Here is a 20345-nt window from a genome sequence, read left to right as displayed (position 1 = left end):
GCACACTCCTTGGGCGTGGGACTCCTATGTGGGGCGATCCCCTGTTTTGCACAGCACTCCTTGTGCATGGCAGCACTGAGCATAGGCCCGCTTACCACATGAACCAGGAAGCCCTAGATATCGAACTCTGGACCTTCCATATGGTAAGCAGATGCTCTATTAGTTGATCCACATCTGCTTCCTGAAAGTGCCCTTTCTATCCATCATTGTAGCACTCTGTACATGTCTAAGATTTTCACTGCTGGTAACATGTGTAGAATGGGTTTGAAAATAGGAACTACCAAACATTATTTTTTCTACTAAAGTTAGTTACTCCCATATGGGGACTGCAATTAATACATTTTGACTTCCCCTGCCCCAATTTCTATCCCTGTGTATTACCATTTTAAATTTTTTCTTTAGTGAGACTTTTATTTTCCATTTTGATACTTTGGAAATACAAATTTGCAATGTTTGATATGTCTTACAATTGATTGCATCTTAGGTTCTGTGAAATGTTATTTGGATTTCTTATACTTTCATTCCAGCTTTTTAGAAAATTAAATGGAAATTAGTGTTGTAGGAATAACACAAGAATTGGAAGCCCAAGAACTGAATCTGGTTCTGCTATTTATATGGGTAGCAATGGATAGGGACAAGAGATTTAGTATTTTAGTGAGGGATTATTTGGCTGCAAAAAACAAAAACTCTCACTAAGAATGAAGTGATCTAGAGTATCCTGTGGAAACCAAGATCAGAAAGCAGAATTCATTCTCATGAATTATTAATCCCAGAATTGGAAAATGGTCAGGATTAAAGGAAGCTACTTTTCTTTTTTTCTCTCTCATCCCATCCCTTTGTCACTCCATAAACTTACTCTTTGTAAATTTTCTGTTTGTCTTTCTTTTACTCCCATTCAGTAGATATTGTTGCCCTGCTTTGGTAGCACATGATCGAAGATGTCTTTCCTAATCTCTAGCTTAAATTCTGAGGCTGTCAAAGGTATGAGCATGCCTAAGGTTCATGTCTCATCTGACTTCCCTACAATGTCAAGAAAACTGTCCTGTGATGAGATATGGTAGTTTTACGGATTGCAAACATGATTGAGAGTTCAACCCTGGTATTTGGGGGAAGTCAATTCTCAGAGAGGAGGGAATTAGAGGTGGGCAGTTATTCAAAACTTTTACTGTAGTTAGATATTCTTTTCTAGCTCTGCAATTGGATAAGTCATAATTTAGGGAGGAATTCACTATGTAGTCTAGAAGCCTACTGTTAAAGAATAGTCTGGGTGAATTATTTTAGGAAGTGAATGGTCTTTTCTTTATATATCTCTGTAAAGAAAATCATACTGGTAATTCCTGGATTTGTTTCTTATTTTTAAAAAGGGTCTATGTAGATTAGCATTTCTCCAAATCTGACAAAACCTAGAGAGGAGAGAACTTAAAGAGGCATTAATACCAGGATTTTCAATTTATTCAATGGAAATAAATAGCCTATGGGTAATTATTTTTCATCGTTAGATTTTTGTTCTATCATCAGAAAGAAAGCAATTCTTGAATCAAGCATATTTCTGTAGAGATTCTGTTTATTCTCTATCTCCACTGAGTGAAACACTACTGTATTGATGGTTCTAGATGCAGTTGAAGCACTGTGCATATGTTTGTGTCTGTGTGTGGGCATGAAAGAGACTGAAGGAAAAAGAAGGGAGAAGAGAAGAGAGAGCAAAAGAGTTTGGGCCTTTATTTTATTTTTCCATCGATAAAATTAGATACTTGGGGACAGTCATGCAACAGCCTCTTTATTTTATGAGGGCAAGTGGAAAACAAAAGTCACTAAAATTTGAGAGGACCTAGAACAATTGCTAAGAGTAGGTAAAATGTCTAAGGGATCCTAGTTTCCCTGTAATAAAAACTACTACTAATTGAATGTAGAATTTGTACCAGATTTCTGTATATAGTAGCTCTAATATAACAGCTTGTCAAGCTATTATTCTTCTCAATGTATAGAGGAGAAAGCGGACGTACAGAAATATCGTTTACGTTGAACAGGATACACAGCTAGTAGGTGTGGTGCTGGGTTTTGAAAGCAATCATGTCTGATTCCAGAGTCTGTGCTCTTTCACCATACCTTCCTTCTTACTGTTCAGGGCTGAGATTCAGTGTGCTGGTTCTTGTTCCAGCTTTTGTGAAGGTGTTCTGAGATCCAACACAAGCCACTTAACATTTCTGTGCATCATTTTCATCAAGCATAGTGCCTGTCAAATAGAAGTTGCTCAAAATTATTTGTTGAATTAAATTAGATGCTCATCAACATACAGGATTTTTGTGGGGTGATATGTGTATAGAGCGTAAGGATTTCTTAATTTCTTGGGTTTTCTGTTAGACCAATGTTTCACTTAGCTACATGACTCTGGGCTTGTTATGTAATCCCTTTGGGCTTTAGTTTTCTCAGTGATATTACAAGGGATTATAAGAGAAATAAATCACTAGATCATCATGAGAAATACATAATGCTTTAAACATACTTATCATGTGCTTGGCACACAGCAATTGCTCTACAAATTCCAACTATTCACCCTACAAAATAAGTTTTAGGTGGGCAAGGACTTTGGAAACTGGATGTTAAAAAAAAAATACAAGTTTGGGCTTGGTTTCTATTCTTGTTCTGGTGGAATGGTAATCCCATTTGAGGGACTTTGAGATACAGGAAACTCACATTTCTGTTGTGACTTCTGATCCCGGGCTGGTAAACAGCCTAAAGTGGAAAAGATAAGATTTCCATGCATTAGTATAAGGCATATATAAACTTTCTAGGATTTAACACCTAAGTTTAGTTTTCCAGTTTTTCTTGCCTCAACACAGTTCTATAACTCAGAATTTCTACGATGTATCAGTTCCTTTCACCGAGACCCAGAAATCTGAGAATTTGATTGAGTCAAGAAGATATCAGTGAGAAAATTTGCAACAAGTTTTGTTGTATGATCAGATTTTGAAAGATCTGGTGTCTTTTTGTTTTTATGTATTTGCTTATAATCCACATCTACCAATATTCCTTTAACATAGAAAAATGACTATTATCTCTCCCATAAGCCACAATTTGTACAGAAGTTAGCACTTTGTCACTTGTAAAAAAACAAATTACTGTAAAATATGTGGTGTAAGAAAGATTATCTTCCATCCTGCACTGCTATTATATAAACTGCTTTAGAATTTAATGTAGGTTTGGGAGTTCCTTCTGTGGAATTATGTGGATATCATTTGGTACTTTGCTTTATATTTTTGTTTTTATAGACTAATTTTCCTTACCATTGTCCAGTGGTAGATAGTAATCCTCAAGGTCCAACTAATGCCCCTTTGCAGAATTAAATTTTACTTCCCTTTGTCAAGATAAAATTTCCCTTCCAAAAATTGGTATGCATTTTGTGGAATACTAAAAAAAACTTGGCAATTTATGAATAGTTCTGTGGGCAAGAATTAACCTTTGCCTTTATTATAAAACCATAAGACCAATGGAGTGAAACTGTAGGAGAATTAGAATGAAAGAGCTTACCAGACTCTGATGCAACTATAAAGAAAATGACACTAAGCCATGCATCTTAGAAGAATTTTTAGTTCATTTTTCTCTTGTCCATTTAATGTCAATATAGTACATTATAAAACTCTTACATTTTATTTTACCAATAGACAATAGAAAAACATCCTGGACTGAAATATTTAAAAATGAAAATGTGTATGGTTTAAATTTAATAAGAAAAAATTATATTTCCGATCTTTCTTAGAGTTCAGGGAGAAGCATTTTTGAAATTTTCCTCTTCAGAATGAGAGCTGAAGGTGGAGCCCTTGTGCTGTGTCTAAGAGGATTTCTCAGCATTAACTTTCCAATCGTGTTTATGCAGTTCTAAAACAGACACATTCTAGAAAAAAAAGGTGGCCTTTTTTTAACTCTTTGAATATCTTGTCAAGGAGGCTAGACTAATGGGATTTCATGTACATGAGAAAACCAGTCAACAACCCTTTTGGAGTTTGAGTTTTTTGCAAGGTGATTTGTAGTTTTGACTACTCTTGGAGGATGGGAAAAAACAGTCATTGTTCATGGGTAAGGTGAATATTCCTCTGGAAAAATCCCTACAGGGCCTCAGTTTTACCAGCTGTGAAACTAGTGGGTTTTATTAGTAATTTCCTGGGCTCTTTTTCCTCTTAAACTATTCTAAGAGTCTGTGGTAGGTTGATTTACTACCCCCTCAAAAGACATGCTCTTAATCTTAATGTAAGCTCCTGTGGGTTTGAATTTGTTTGTAAAAAGGAACTTTTTAAGATGTTATTTTCAGTTAAGGTGTGGCCAACTGAATCAGTGTGGGTTTTAATTTGTATCACTGGAGGCCTTATAAAGAAGAGAAACTGGAAGCCAGAAGTCAGAGAAGGTCACACAGGAAGAAGCTGCAAGTCAGTGGAAGCCAGAAGAGCAGACACAAGGAGAAAGAAATCACAGAGATGCAAGTCAAGGAACCCAGGGGGAGTGTGGAAAGCCAGCACCATAGGCTACACCCCTCAGGGAGAAAGTGAGGTCTTGCTGATCCCTTGATTTTGGACTTCTAGCCTCTGAAACCATGAGCTAATAAATGCTTATCGTTTAAGTCAACCCATTAAATGATCTGTCATAGCAGTCTGGCAAACTAAGACAGAGTCTAAGGTGTCCCATCCAAATCCACTTGAAGAAATATAACTGCCTCCATTCTGGGTGTCAGGGCAAGGACATGAGAGAGTAAAAAAGGTAACTACTGTCAAGTGCTTACTCTGTATTCAGAAACTCAAAAATGTCTCATTCTTTTTTTTTTTTTCCCCTAACGAGATCTGAGAGATAAGTTTCATTGGCACTCTTTCGCAGATAGAAATACTTAAGCTCTGTAACATAAAGTAGTTTATGCAAAGATACATATCTAAGAAGCAGTAGAACTGGAGTTTGAACCCAGTTCAGTCTGACTTTATTGTTGGGTATGTTTCCATTGCAATCCAAACTTTGGCTATGTCTGCAATAGAAAATAGGGAAAGCAGCCATTTTTCCCTTAAGTGAATGCAGAAGTCTGAATTAAAAATATATAGCATGAATTTATATCACAGTGAAATGTTATTTTTCATATAACAGTATGGCAAAAATGATTAACACATTGTGTTGACAAAGAAGGACTCAAGCTACGATACACTCTTCCTATGTTTCACATATTTGAGAGACATATACATTATAAACTATCATTTATACTATTAGTTGCACATATCTTTTCCAAATTTATGTTTATCAATCTTTTCTTTCAATGTTGCATCAGATTTAGAGAGATCTTTCCCAATTTGAGGTTATAAAAGTATTTGAAAATGGTTCCTTTTAATAGTTTTATGTTTCATAAAATCTTCAATCTCTTCAGAATTTATCTTGGTATAAAAGGGATCTAATTTTTTTTTTTTTTTTAAAGATTTATTTATTTATTTAATTTCCCCCCCTCCCCTGGTTGTCTGTTCTTGGTGTCTATTTGCTGCGTCTTGTTTCTTTGTCCGCTTCTGTTGTCGTCAGCGGCACGGGAAGTGTGGGTGGCACCATTCCTGGGCAGGCTGCTCTTTCTTTCACGCTGGGCGGCTTTCCTCACGGGCGCACTACTTGCGCGTGGGGCTCCCCCACGCGGGGGACACCCTTGCGTGGCACGGCACTCCTTGCGCGCATCAGCACTGCGCATGGCCAGCTCCACACGGGTCAAGGAGGCCCGGGGTTTGAACCGCGGACCTCCCATATGGTAGACGGACGCCCTAACCACTGGGCCAAAGTCCGTTTCCCGTAATTTTTATTTTATTTTTTTCTCAAGTGCTTCTTCAGTTATCCCAATACTCTTTACACATAAGCCATCCATTTTTCCCTACTGATTTGAGATGCCTTTTAACATAAACTAAATTTCTCTATGCATTTGGGTACATTTTTGAACTTTCTATTCTATCCCATTGAATGTATCTATTTCTTTATATGCCCATACCACACTGCTTTACTTATTGTAGCTTTATAATGTTACTCTTTAAATATGCTGATATATAAGTACTCTGATTTATTTATTTTTTCTGGCTCTTCTTGCTTATTTATTGTTCCATATAAATCTTGGAATTAATATTAATTTACATTTACAGATTAATTTAAGGAGAAATAACATTTCTGTGATGCCAAATCTTCTTGTCTAAGAATGTGGTATCTTTTTAATTCTTCATTGTGCAGAGTAGTTTACATTTAAAAAAATGTCATTCTTGTGAATTTCCTGTGATATTTACCCCTGAATATTTTATTTTTTAATACTGATTTCACGGTACTTTATTTATTTAGTCTGTCATTCTTTCCAAGTAGTATGTTTATGACTATGAATGTTAGACTATGCACAATCTATAAATTATTATAAAATAATTTTATATCTAGTTTACTTCATGCATTTACTTTTGTTTGTAACAGTTTTTCAGTTGAAATCTTAGGTTTCCCTGGTGTACAAAAATATCATCTTCAAATATTAAACAATTTTAGTCCTTTATTTGCATTAGCTAGAACATCCAGAATAATTTTAAATAATTGAAGTGAGGTAGGGCATCCATCTGTTTTTCTTTTATATTAATAGTTTTCTAATGTTAAACCACCTCTGCATTTGTCAGCCTACCCCACTTGGTTATTATTTTAAATTATTTTAAAATCTTGCTGAATTCATTTTGCTAATGATTTTTTTTATCCTTAAAAATGAGATTGGTTTGTAATTTTCTTTTTATTACTACTCTTTTGGGTTTATATCAAAATTATGATTGCTTCAAAATGAACTGTGATGTTTGTCATCTTTTTCTCTGGTCTGAAACTGGTTATATAAAAAAGGAATTATCTGTTCTTTGAAGGTTTGCAAAAATATGTCCATAAAACAATTGGGGAGTTTTTTGGGGGCATTTCATTAATTACCTTTTCAATATCTTATATGGTAATTAGTCTGTTAACTTTCCTACTGATTCTATAGTCAATTTTGATAATAGATGTTTCAAGAAATGTTTTATTTTATTTACAGTTCCAGAAGATTCTCTTACAATTTGTTGATGACTGAAATAGATTATTATCACTTGTTATCCCTACTGAATTAGTTGACCTAGGTATTGAATTGTAGTGGATGTTACTAAAAAAATAGAGACAATCAATCTTGAAGGGTGTAGCAGTTTGATATGGTTATGAATTCCAAAAATAGATATTGGATTATGTTTGTAATCTGGTTTGTACCTGGGTGTGATTGAGTTATGATTAGGCCTTTGATTGGGCCACATTATTAGGGCATCAAGTCCCCACTCGTTGGTGGGTGGGAATCAAAGGCATGGCAAAGGACAGGGTTGAAGGTTCTTAATGTTGGAGTTTTAATGTTGGATTTTAATGCTGAAGGTGGAGCCCCAGGGAGAGAGAGGCAGAGCCATTCATCTAATAGTCTATAGCTGACCTTGTGGAGAAAACAGAGGAACTGAGCCCAGAGGAACCTAGGAAGCCTGAACCCTCACAGACATTGGCAGCCATCTTGCTCCAACATGTGGAAATAGACTTTGGTGAGGGAAGTAACTTATGCTTATGGCCTGGTATCTGTAAGCTTCTACCCCAAATAATACCCTTTATAAAAACCAACCAATTTCTAGTATTTTGCATCAGCACCCCTTTTGCTGACTAATACAAAGGGATTACACAATAACACCTATGAAGCAGTCTTATCAGATAGTGGAATCTGAATCTTATCAGTCCTCTGGGTCTATGTGCCAAATTTCAGGAGTGAAGAGTAGAGAAGAATATATTAAATGACACCAAAGGATGCAGTCAACAAAAGCCATTGTGTGGGAAAAACACAGGACAAAAAATTTCTTCAACAAAAAAATTGTAGAGGAAAAAGGAAGAGAAAAACAGAGAAGGAAAACCTATGCTTTAGGAGAGAAATAAAAGACATATCAAGATATCAACCAGTTATAATGTATGGATTTTGTTTGAATTTCCATTCAAATAAACAAACCAAAAATATGACTAAGGAAATCTGAAAATATTGAATATTTTAAGGAATTATTTTTAATACTTAAAAATAATGATGATGATACAGTGGTTCTTTAAAAAAAAGATACTGCATATAGTGGTACATGCTGAATATTTATACATGAATTATTTAGATGTCCTAGATTTGCTTCAGAATAGTTTGGTTGGAAGAGTGGATGAGATCATAGAAATGAAATAAGATTAGTCATGAGTTAATAATTACTGAAACTGGTTGATAGGCACATTGAAAGTCATTATTCTATCTTGTCTGCTTTTATACATATTTGAAATTTTCCATAACAAAATCAACCAAAGTGCCTTTGTATCTCTAGTTATGTTCCTTTTTTCTTGACTAACACTAGTTTTTTGAATATTTTCTTCTTCATTTTTCTTGATAAAGCTTGCCAGAGGTTTGTCTATTTTATTAATTTGTACAAAGAATCCATTTTTTTTGTTTAATTGGTTTATCTTTAAAATTTATTTTAATTTTTGATTTACTTCTGATTATCAATTTTGTCCTTCTCTTTCCTTCAGCATTATTCTAACCATACTCCCAGATACTGCTCAGTAGATGTGTGAGGTTTGAATCTTTTCCCTGAAGGATTCTAGTCCATAGCACTAGAACTAGTCAGTCTCTTTCCCACAAAAGATAATGAGGATTAATCTCATTGTGCTGCACAGCTCGTTTACCTAAGTCACCTGTAGATGGTAAAATCTTCCTGGACATTCACTATTACCCACCTTTTTGTCATCTGTACACTCCCCTATACATCTTCAATCCCTTACTCCTAGACTCCCAAATCCTCTACTGTATCTTCTTGGACCCAAAAGGTCATCAATAATTCACCCCTATCTCCTCTTCTCTTTGTATCATATTCTCTTCCTGTTGTAAATTAAATTTAGGTGCCTTACTATGGGTTCAGTTCTCTTAAAGTTTGTATTCTTTTCCTCCATGTACCTTAAGTGCAGATGCTTGAGTAGGTATCCTCCTTATTCTTTATTGCCTCTTCTAGACCAGGATTCTACCCTTTTTGGAAAAAAACCCTGCTCTGTCTGGAAGAACCCAATCCCTTTGTCCCTACTCCATCACGTTGTCTTCCTTGCAACTTAAGTGCTTGCCATCATTTGGCAAATACAATTGCTACCCTTCAATATCTAGCTCCTTAATTCCTTGAACTTACTGTTATTCATGAATCTTTCCTTTACTCTGCCATCCTTTCAGTTCATGGTCACATACAGAGTCATTTAAAAAGTAGTAGTAGAGAGTGGGTATAGGTCAGTGGTTCATCACCTACTTCCCATGTACGAGGTCCCAAGTTGAACCCCTGGTACCTCCTTAAAAAAAAAGACATGTAAGAAATTGGGGAAAGTATTTGCCCCTCAGATCACAAAGGCCTAGTGTGCCTAATATATAAAGAGCTCCTAAAAAACACCTTCAAGAAAAAAAGAGTAGTATCTCATCTAAAATCTCAGATGTCAATGTACTGTCTTGATAACAACCTACTATCTCACTCTACTTTCTCAAGCACAGAAGTTCTCCAGTTTCTCAAGTAGTTTCTCCCAGTAAAATATTCCTTTGACTACATCATCACCTCAAACTATGATTGGAAAAAAAAACCCTCAACCTATAGTTTTTCACATTTAACATATTTCATTGTAAATTGTTACTAATTTCAGTTTTTGACATTTTATGACTAAAATTTGCAGATAGCAAATTTGAAAGACTGTTAAACTGAACATCTCTATACTCTCCACCTAGGTTCTACCATTGCCACTTTATTCCACTTGCTTACTGTGTATCTATATATCTACCCATTGCTCTATCCATGCATTAAGTCACTGTATTTTAAAAACACATTTCAAAGTAATCTTCAAACTGCAGAACATTTCTTTCTGCATATTTCATCATGCATATCTTTAATTGGAGCTCAGTATTCATTTAGGTTTCTTTTGTTTGATTTTTAAATTATATACAATGGAATATACAACCATACATTTTCTGAGTTTTGACAAATGTGTATCCCTGTGTAATTCAAATCCCTATCAAGATATAGAATATTACCATGGTCCCAGAAGATTCCATCAGGTCTTGTTCCCTCAATACTTTTCCCACTCCTCCAGAGGCAAATCAAACCACTATGATTTTTTTCATCATAGATAATTTTTTCATCTTTCAGAAATTCACATGAATTGAATCATACCATAGGTATTCCCATACGTGAACTTTCTTTCACAGAGCAAAATATTTTGAGATTAATCCATGTTTAAGTAATTCATTCATTTTTATGACTGAATAGTATTCTATTGTTTGAATACATCACAGTTTATCTATTCTCCTACTGATGGAAAATTCAACTATTTCCAGTTTTTTTTTTCCCTTATATGAATAATGTTGCTATGACCATTCTTGTACAAGCACTTTTTAAAATATGTTTTCCTAGGTAATACCTAGGAGTAGGGTTGCTGGATCATAGGGTATACATATGCTTAGATTTCTAAGAAGTTGCCAGATTTTATCTAAAGTGGCTGTACCATTTCACCTTCCTAGGAGCATATTAATTTCACATATTAATTGGCCTGTTTGTATTTAAATTTTGCCAGTTTTAATGGAGTTGCAGGTGTTTTTGTGTGTGTGTTTTTAATGTATAAAATCTGGATACCAGTCTTTTGTCAAATCTGTTTTGAAAATAATTGTGTCTTGCCTGCTCTTTTTCCTCACAATGTTTTTTGATGGGCCAAAGTTTAAATTTTTTTTAGGTACCGGGGCAGAGGCTTGAACTCAGGACCTCATATGTAGGAAGCTGGTGCTCAACCACTGAGCCACATTGGCTATCCTGAGCTGTTTTTTTTTTATTTGTTTGTGTTTTTAAAAATTTTTTTTTAGGCGGCACCAGGAACTAAACCCAGATCTTCCCATGTGGGAAGCAGGCATCAACTGCTTGAGCCACATTCACTCCCCTAAAATTTTTTGATCACATTACTTTATTTCTATATTAGAGAAGATGTGGGTATATAGAACAATCATTCATAAAATATTGGATTTCCACATACCACCCCACCACCAGCACCTTGCATTGGTGTGGTACATTTGTTACAATTGATGACAACACATTTTTATAATTGTACTATTAATTAAACTCCATGATTTAATTTAGGGTTCACTTTCTGTGTAGTGTATTTCCAATGGTTTTTTTTTTTTTAAAGATTTATTATTTATTTATTTAATTCCCCTCCCCTCCCCCGGTTGTCTGTTTCTGTGTCTTTTTGCTGCGTCTTGTTTCTTTGTCCGCTTCTGTTGTCGTCAGCGGCACGGGAAGTGTGGGTGGCACCATTCCTTGGCAGGCTGCTCCTTCCTTCGCGCTGGACGGCTCTCCTTATGGGTGCACTCCTTGCGCGTGGGGCTCCCCTACGCGGGGGACACCCCTGTGTGGCACGGCACTCCTTGCGCGGATCAGCACTGCGCATGGGCCAGCTCCACACGGGTCAAGGAGGCCCGGGGTTTGAACCGCGGACCTCCCATGTGGTAGACGGACGCCCTAACCACTGGGCCAAAGTCCGTTACCCTCCAATGGTTTTTTAAAAAATTTTGCTCTGTTACCATATATACAATCTAATATTTCCCCTTTTTACCATATATACAATCTAATATTTCCCCTTTTAATCACATTCAGGTATATATTTCAGTGCTGTTAATTGTGTTCATAATATTGTGCTACTATCATGACCATCCATTACCAAAATATTTCCATCATTCCAAATAGGAACCTAGTACATTTGAAGCCTTAACTTCCCATTCCCTATTCCAACCTTATCTTCTAGTAACCTATATTCTGGATTCTGACTGGATGAATTTGCTTATTCTACCGGTTTTAAATCAGTGAGATCATACAGTATTTGTTCTTTTGTGTCTGGCTTATTTCTCACAACATGATGTCTTCAAGGTTCATCCATGTTGTTACATGTATCAGAACTTCATTCTTTTTATGGCTGAATAATATTCCATTTTGTATGTATATATCACTTTTATTTATCTGTTCATTGACTGTTTAACAGTATGTTGTTTAATTTCCACATATTTGTGAATTTTCCCTTCTCCTGCTGTGTTAGTCAGGGTTCTCTAGTCAAACAGAACTCACTGGAGATACCTGTAAATATTATGAGATTTTATAGAATTGTCTCACATGACTATGGTGATGTACAAGTCCAAATTCCACAGGGCAGGTTGCAAGCCAGGAACTCTGATGAAGGTCTTTGGTAAGTTCCCCAGGATAAGTTGACTGACTGAAGTAGAGATGGGAATTCTCTGTTCTGACTGCTGAAATCATTTCTCCTTTAAAAAAGCCTTCACCTGATTGGATAACGTATCTCTCATTGCTGAAGGCAATTTCCTTAGTTGATTATAGATGTAATTAGTCATAGATACAATCAAGTCACTGATGATATAAATCCACAAAATGTCCTCATTGTACAATTTGGCCAGTGCTTGCTGGACCAAACAACTGGGCATTATTACCTGGCCAAGTTGACACATGAGCCTAAACATCACATCTTCTGTTACTGATTTCTAGATTCATTCCATTGTGGTCAGAGAACATACATGTATGGTTTCAATATTTTTGAATTTATTGAGACTTGTTTTGAGACCCGACATATGGTTTATCCTGGAGAATGATCTATGTGCACTTGAGAAGAATGTGTATTCTGTTTACATTGGGTGCAGTGATCTCTATATATCTGTTGGGTCTAGTTGGTTTAGGGTATCACATAAGTCCCGTACTTCTTTATCGATCTTTTTGTTTTGAGTGTATGTGTCTAAAACTGTAGAAATATCTTTTTTTTTTTATTTTAGATATGTAAGATGTAAAAAAAGAGTTAAAAACCAAAAATACAATAGTAATACAAAAAACAAAGAAACATAGAACTCTACAACACAAAGAGTGGACCCTAATGTAAAGTATGGATTAGAGTTAATATAATTATAATCACTTGTAACAAAAGCACCCCACAAATGCAAAATGTCACCTTCTTGATCTAATTACAAGATGCTCTGTCCATTATTGAGAGTGGTTTGTAAAGTCTCTGTTTATTTTGCCAAAAGGGCTGCTGATGCAAACAATCAGAAATGGGTTGGCTTTTATAAGGGGGGTTTACCTGGAGTAAAAGACTGCATTTCCAAGGCCTTGAAAAGTCCAGCTCAAAGCACCACAAGAGGTGTTTTCTCACCGAATTCAGCTGCCACATGCTGAGACAAGATGACTGCCCATCTCTGCCAAGGTCGTTGCCTTTTTGCAGCTGTAGGCAAACCTGAAACAGGGCTTGTTTATTATGGGGCCTCCTCTCTCAGTCTCAGCAGCTCTGCTTTCTTCTTTTTCCTTTTTTGTGGTATATTTGTTACAGTTGATGAACACATATTGGAGCATTGCCACTAGGTGTGGATTATAGGTTAATTATAGTTTAAACTCTCTCCCACACAATTTTGTAAGTTATGACAAGATATGTAATGTATCTGTCATTGCAGTGTCATTCAGGACAAATCCAATGTCCCCAGATGCCACTATATTACACCTGTTTTTTCCCACTCCCTCCTCTCAGAACTTCCAGTGACCACTGCCTTCACATCAATGATGTAAGTTCTTTATTGCTAAAATAACAATGAGTCTATAGTAGAATAACAGTAAGCCTACTGTAGTCCATCATTCATTCTCCAATCCTGAGGATTCAGGGATGGTGATCCCCTCTTTTCCTCTAATTGAGAGGATCCCATGAGACAGATGGATGGGACTATCTTGCTTGCAGTTGTAGACTCTGCTCCTTGGGATGGTCATTGTCCATCATCATTTCCTTGTTAGTTGCCCTGATTGAGTCCCATGAACTGGAGAGTAGGTGCTGCAACTCTGTTGAGATTCAGGACCCAACTGGCACATGGAAAGCCCAAAGATTTATGTCTCTTGAACATAAACCTATCAACTCTAGTACTAACTACAGGTTCAAATAGAAGGCGCAGAAAAACCACTTGTAGAGAAAGTGCAACTGAGTCCAACTCTGTCACACTGGGAAGCATAAATTTCAAAGTAGGGCCCACTGGCAGAGTGCCAAACTCCTGAACTGTCAGTCTTGCCTATTGTGTCTGGATGTTTCCAGGGTCCTCAGGATCCTTGCTATTTGAAGCAATATTTACTTTGGCAGTCAATGAGATCCTGCTGAGATATGCGTAAGCGTAACCTCTGGAATGACTTCCCGACTCACTTTGAAGTCTCTTAGCTGTATAAACTCATTTGTTTTTACCCTTTCTCCCTTTTGGTCAAGGTCTTTTTCTGGTTGCATTGCTAGCTGGTGCTCGGTAGTAATCCCTTGGTGCCAAGGAGACTCATTGCCACTAGTCATGTCCCACACCAGGGGGAAGAAGGAGGTAATGCTTACTTCGGCTTAGAAAGAGGCCACATTTGAGCAACAAGGAGGCTCTCAGGAGGTAAATATTAGGCACTATAATACTAGGCTAAGTTTCAATTTCAAAAGAAAAGTTTCGTAAGTACTGTCATTAATATCAAGGGCCTGTCAAGGTCCATCCGCCTTCATTAGTCACTGCCCCTGTACTTGGGAGATTCTTGCTGTCCCATTAGAGAATGTGGCAGACCTCCCCAGGATGGGAATGGGGTATTCTTTCAGTAATTGTGTGAACCTCCGACCACAATGTCAATGACAATACCCCATGAATACTTGCCTTATGGGCATGCCCCAGGTGTACCCCTCGCATGCATCTCCCATCACTAGTACGACACACCATGATCATCCCCTGTCACAGTTGTAATCCTTCTGTGATCCAAAGCTTCTTCAAAATGAAGCCAACAAAATAACTGAATAAAATTAATAAGAAAATGAAATCATGGTTTCTTCTTGAGTTCAGGTGTAAGCTATCAGACATATGACTCATTTCTCCATGGGCCTCAGTTCTTTGAGCCTCTTGGAAGCTTCTCTTATTGCATCTCAGCTGTGGGCAAAGCTATAGTCCTTTCTCTCACATTGCAGGATCAAATATGGCAGCTTCCTTTATCTGTGTGTGTGTCTGTTTCTCTCTGTGTCTCCATTTATATCAGACTCAGCCAGGGGGTGGAGAAGCAAGATGATTCACACCTCACTGATGTAGCCCAATCAAAAGCCCTCAATCAGGGAGCAGGAATAGCTCAGTTGGTTGAGTACCCACTTTCCATGTACGAAGTTCTGGGTTTAATACCCAGTGCCTCCTAAAAAAAAAAGCCCTATATTGATTTTATCAAATAATCTAATCAAATGATCCTATATGTATGGGAGGAGAAGTCAAAGACCCAGACAGAGAGCCACTATTTTGCCTTGTCACATGGCAGGATCTTTTGGTTTTGTTGATTCTATTATTTTTTGTTCTCTATTTCATTTATTTCTGTTCTAATCTTTGTTATTTCTTTCCTTCTGCTTGCTTTGGGATTAGTTAGCTGTTCTTTTTCTAGTTCCTCCAAGTATACATTTAGGTCTTTGTTTTTAGCTCTTTCTTCCTTTATAATGTAAGTTTTGAGTGCTGTAAATTTCCCTTTCATCACTGCCTTTACTGTATCCCATAGGTTTTGTGTTGGCCTCCGCTGCGGCACTGCAGGCGAGTCACTGCAGGCGAGTCGCTGCCAGGGATCGGGCCTATGCCACGGCCTGACCGGGGTGGCAGCGGGCAGCTCAAGGCTTGGGGGACGCGCGGTTCGATGGAGGAAAAACCACGGAGACGAGGTCTATGCGCAGGTCTGATTTTATTCGGGAAGTACATGGGGTTTTATAGTGTCATGGAGGCGGGGAGGTTGTGGGAGGGGCATGTCCACGGGGCAGCTGAGGATTGGCTGCAGAGGCAAGGGCGGACCTGCGGTTTATGACGTAAGCCATTGATGGCAGAGGGGGTTGTTTCCGAGGTTGTGCCGGGGCGGATACGGGATGAGGGCGGTTGAAATGAGGCGGGGAGAACAGCGATCGGCTGGGAGGGGGAAGATAACAGTGGCTGGGAGGAGGGGCAGAGGGAGGCAGCAGCACAAACTGCTGCTGAGAAGGGCCATAATACAGGGAGGTTACGAGGAACAGGCGGGCAAAGTATAAGGAAGCGAAAGGCAGGGTGGGAGCAGGGGACAATTGCTCCCTCTTTCAAAAATAAGAACCATTGGCGGCTTTGAAGAAAGCACAGATTTTGCAGGATTGACATTTTGTAGGGAGGAAAGATGAGGGGGGTGAGAGGAGGGGAAATAGGAGAGAAAGGAACGAGGAGGGGCTACCGGCAGGGGGCGTGGGGGCACGAGGGGGGCGTGAGCAGAGGGGAGGGCGGCTGAAACGCCCGATTCCCCATGCGGAGGGCAGAGAACCCGTACCCGCAGCTCGAGGCGACCACGATGGGCCCTATCGATGGCCGCCTCCTGCCACCTCCGTGAGCCACACCTGGGCGTGCCGGGCCTCCTCGGGAAGGGGATGGCTTTGGGAGAGGACTAGGACAGCTGTGCGAGGGGAATAGGGATGGAGACATTTGGCAACGACGAGGAGACAGGAAGGGCGAGGGGGTCGCAGCTTTCTGGGAGGAAGTCGCAGTTGGGGGAGTACATGGTGGGGAAGGTGGGGGAGTGAGGGGAGAGAAAGAGGAAACCAGGCGGTTGAAGAAGGGCGGCCCAAAGGGGCGTGGCCTGGGCTGAGGAGGCTAAGGAGAGCATAATGATGAGAAGGTGTGGGGGGGGGTGGTAGGAGGGCGCGGGGCAGGGGAGGCGCGAGCACGACGGAGAAGCTGGAGAATTTGCTGCTCGATGGAGGCATCTTCGAGGGAGAGACGGCTCAAGCGGCGGACAAGAAGACGACGTCGACGTCGCTCGCGGCGGGAGAGAGCTGGCGTGGTCCCTGCGGGTGATGGTGCAGGAGGGGCAGACTCAGGCGGGCTCGACTGGGCGACTGGAGGCGTCATCTGCAATGACAAGAGGAGAAAAACCTCACGGGGGGGGTGAGGTGCGGAGAGGGGCCATCATTATGGCAGGGGGGAATCATCAGGGGGAAGGGGGTCGGGAGGTGGAAGGTCAGCAGGGCCGTGTGGAGTGAAGGGCTTAACAAGACGAGCAGGGATCCAGACAGGCTGGGGTGCAGATTCCGGGAAGACGCAGGCAAATCCTCGCCCTTGGGTGAGAAGGGGCGCTGGTCCGGTCCACTTGCTAGTGAGTGGGTCGCGCCAGAGGACGAGAGGGGCCGGAGTGGGCCGGTAAGAGGGCCCCCAGTGCTTGTGGACGGGCGAAAGCCCCTCAGAGTCAAAGGTCATCAGGTTGTGCTGGATGAGCACCTGCGTGACTGTTTCACGTGGGGTGAGGCGGGGTTGAGTCTCTCTAGTCTTCTGGACGAGGATCTTGAGGGTTTGGTGAATTCTTTCAACAAGTCCTTGGCCTTGCGGGTTGTATGCGATGCCGAAGTGGTGGGTGATGTTGTAGAGCTTCACAAACTCGGCAAAGGCGGCGCTGCGGTAGGCGGGGCCATTATCTGTCTTTATGTCCCAAGGGACTCCCATGAAGAGGATGGCTTCCCGGAGCTCTTGAGTGGCATACTTGGCAGACTCTCCCGGGAGGGCGACGGCGTAGCAGAGGTGCGAAAACGTATCGATGGCAACATGAAGGAACTTCCATTGGCCAAAGGAAGCGACATGTGTGACATCTAATTGCCATCTAGAGTTGGGCCGCAATCCGCGCGGGTTGACACCCTGGGGCTGGAGTGGCCCCAGGGGCAGCAAAGGCGCGCAGGAGCGGCACGCACACACCAGATGTTTGCATGTCTCGATGGGAAGTTCTGGGAGGAGTCGATGGAGGGCGGGCGCACCAAGATGGAAGCGCGCATGCAAGGTCTTTGCCTGGTTGATAATGTCTCCTACGGCAGCTGCGGGGCTGAGGGCATTGATGGAAGCACCTTGGGCGGCCTGGTCAGCGAGATGGTTGCCGTGAGCCAAGGGGCCTGGGAGGCCTGAGTGGCTTTCTAACATGGGCAATGAACCAGGGTTGTCGCCGCCTCTCTAAGAGGAGTTGAAGGTCAGCTAAGGCCAGGTTGATGTCCCGGTTGCCGATGCTAGCAGGCGGCAGGAAGGCCGCAAAGGCAAGGATACGAGAGACCTGCAGGCAGTAGAGACTGTCCGTGAAGATATTTACTGGCTGGTCCTGGAGGTATTGGAGAGCCAGAGTGACGGCTTTCAATTCGGCCACTTGGACAGAGCTGCTATGTCGGCGGGTGTGGCAGAGGGGTTGTGTGGAGTTTGGCTTGTAGAGGACTATAGCAAGGCAGTGCTTGGAGGCGTCAGTGAAGGCGATGGCAGCGTTGGGGAGTGGCTTGGAGGACGGGAACGGGAAATGGTCAGGAGCTGCGACGGGGAGCGTGCTGAGGCCTTGTATGAGGCGGTGCTGGGGGAAGTGATTATCGAATGGGCCGGAGAATAGGAGGAACAGTGCCTGCATATCTATGGAGTCCTTTAGCAAGTGAGTGACCTGCTGAGTTGTAAGGGGCCAAATGATGACATCTGGATGACGCCCGTAATGGTGGGTGGAGCGCTCAACAAGGGCGATGGCGAGCTGCGCGAACAGGACGGATTGGGGGGTGATTTTGCGAAGCTTGCTTTTGGCTAAATGGACCCACAGGAGTGGACCGTCCTGCCAGATGAGGCCAGTGGGGGTCCCACGGGTGGGAAGGACAAGTCCTGCAAATGGCTTGTCTGGGTCTATTCGCTGGAGCAAGCAGTCCATTAGGGCAGAGTTGACACAGCTCAGGGCGCACTCTGCTTCATACGACAGGGTGACCCTCTTTGTGGGTGCCTGTGATGGTGGGCCAGTGGTCTGAAGGAGCTGGAACAGAGGCTGCAGCTGATGTGTGGTGACTGGCAGCGACGGGCACAGCCAGTTGAGCTGGCCACAAAGCTGTTGGAGATCATGGAGCGTCATGGTTTTGGGGACGTTTATAAGCGGCGCCATGGGCGTGACCGTTTCCGAGATTTCAAAGCCCAAGAATTGAAACGGTGGGTGGAAAACGGCTTTCTCTATGTTGATCTGACGACCGATATCTTTCAGATTGGAGAGAAGACTGGCAACTATAGCTTGCAGTTTTGGCTCGCTCGGATGAGCTACAAGGATGTCATCCATGTAATGCACGATAGTGGCCTCGGAGGTTAAGGGCTCAATAGCAGTAGCCACAAACAGCTGGCAGATGGCAGGGCTGTTCTTCATGCCTTGGGGGGGACTTTCCACTGATACCGTTTGGCAGGCCGGTGGTGGTTGGGCTGGGGAACAGTAAAGGCGAACCGTGGGCGGTCATCCGGATGCAGGGGGATAGAGAAGAAGCAGTCCTTGATGTCGAGGACTGCCACATACCAATCTCGCGGGAAGGCTGACGGGTGAGGCATGCCGGGCTGAGGAGAGCCCATGGGTTTGATGTGCTTGTTAACCTCTCGCAGGTCGTGGAGGAGGTGTGGCTTGCCAGATTTTTTGATGATGAAAAAAATGGGAGTATTGTATGGACTGGTGGAGGGCTCAACATGGCCAGCACGGAGCTGCTCTTCCACGAGGTCCTGAAGAATAGCTAGTTTCGGGGCAGTCATAGGCCATTGCTCCACCCAAATGGGTTCCTCTGTGTCCCATTGCAGAGGAACGGGTGCTGGAGGTCGAACGCGAGCAACGGCCAAAACTATTGGGGGGGCAGCGATGGCTGCGAAGTAAAAAGAACGGCGCCTGACTGGTGAAGAATGTCGCGCCCCCAAAGGACTTGCTTGATATCCCTGAGAACCAGGGGACGGAAGAACCCTGACCGTCCATCGGTGTCATGCCAGGCAAGATCTTCAGCCGCCTGTTGCGAGGAGGACTGGCCTGTGGCGCCTACGATGACGGGTCCGGCTGTGAGTGGGAAGTCACGAGCTTGGGAGAGTGGGATGCAGGAGATTTCGGCGCCGGTGTCAAGAAGGCCATCCATCCACTTTCCATTGACCTTGATGGTGAGGCGCGGCTGCGAAGCGGGCGACATGGGAACGGACCAGTGGATGCCTACGGGCGGGGCTGGCGCGGGGCGATTGGAGCCTCTTGGTGGCGGGGCTGAGGCTTGCCCCGCTGCCCGTTTAAAGGCTGTCTCGGAACACGGCAATCGCGAGCCCAATGATACCCTTTTCCACAGCGCAGGCAGGGGGTGGAGGGCGGCCGGGCGGCAGGAACAGGGCACGGTGGTGGCACCATAGGCTGGACTACGGGTTGCGGTGGAGCCGGAAGGTTGGGGCACTCCCGAGCGAAGTGGCCCAATTCGCCGCAGCGGAAGCAGGTGTT

Source organism: Dasypus novemcinctus, chromosome 2 (genome assembly GCF_030445035.2).
Source record: "Dasypus novemcinctus isolate mDasNov1 chromosome 2, mDasNov1.1.hap2, whole genome shotgun sequence".
In the NCBI taxonomy this organism is placed as follows: domain Eukaryota; kingdom Metazoa; phylum Chordata; class Mammalia; order Cingulata; family Dasypodidae; genus Dasypus; species Dasypus novemcinctus.
Note: the sequence above shows the minus strand (reverse complement) of the source record.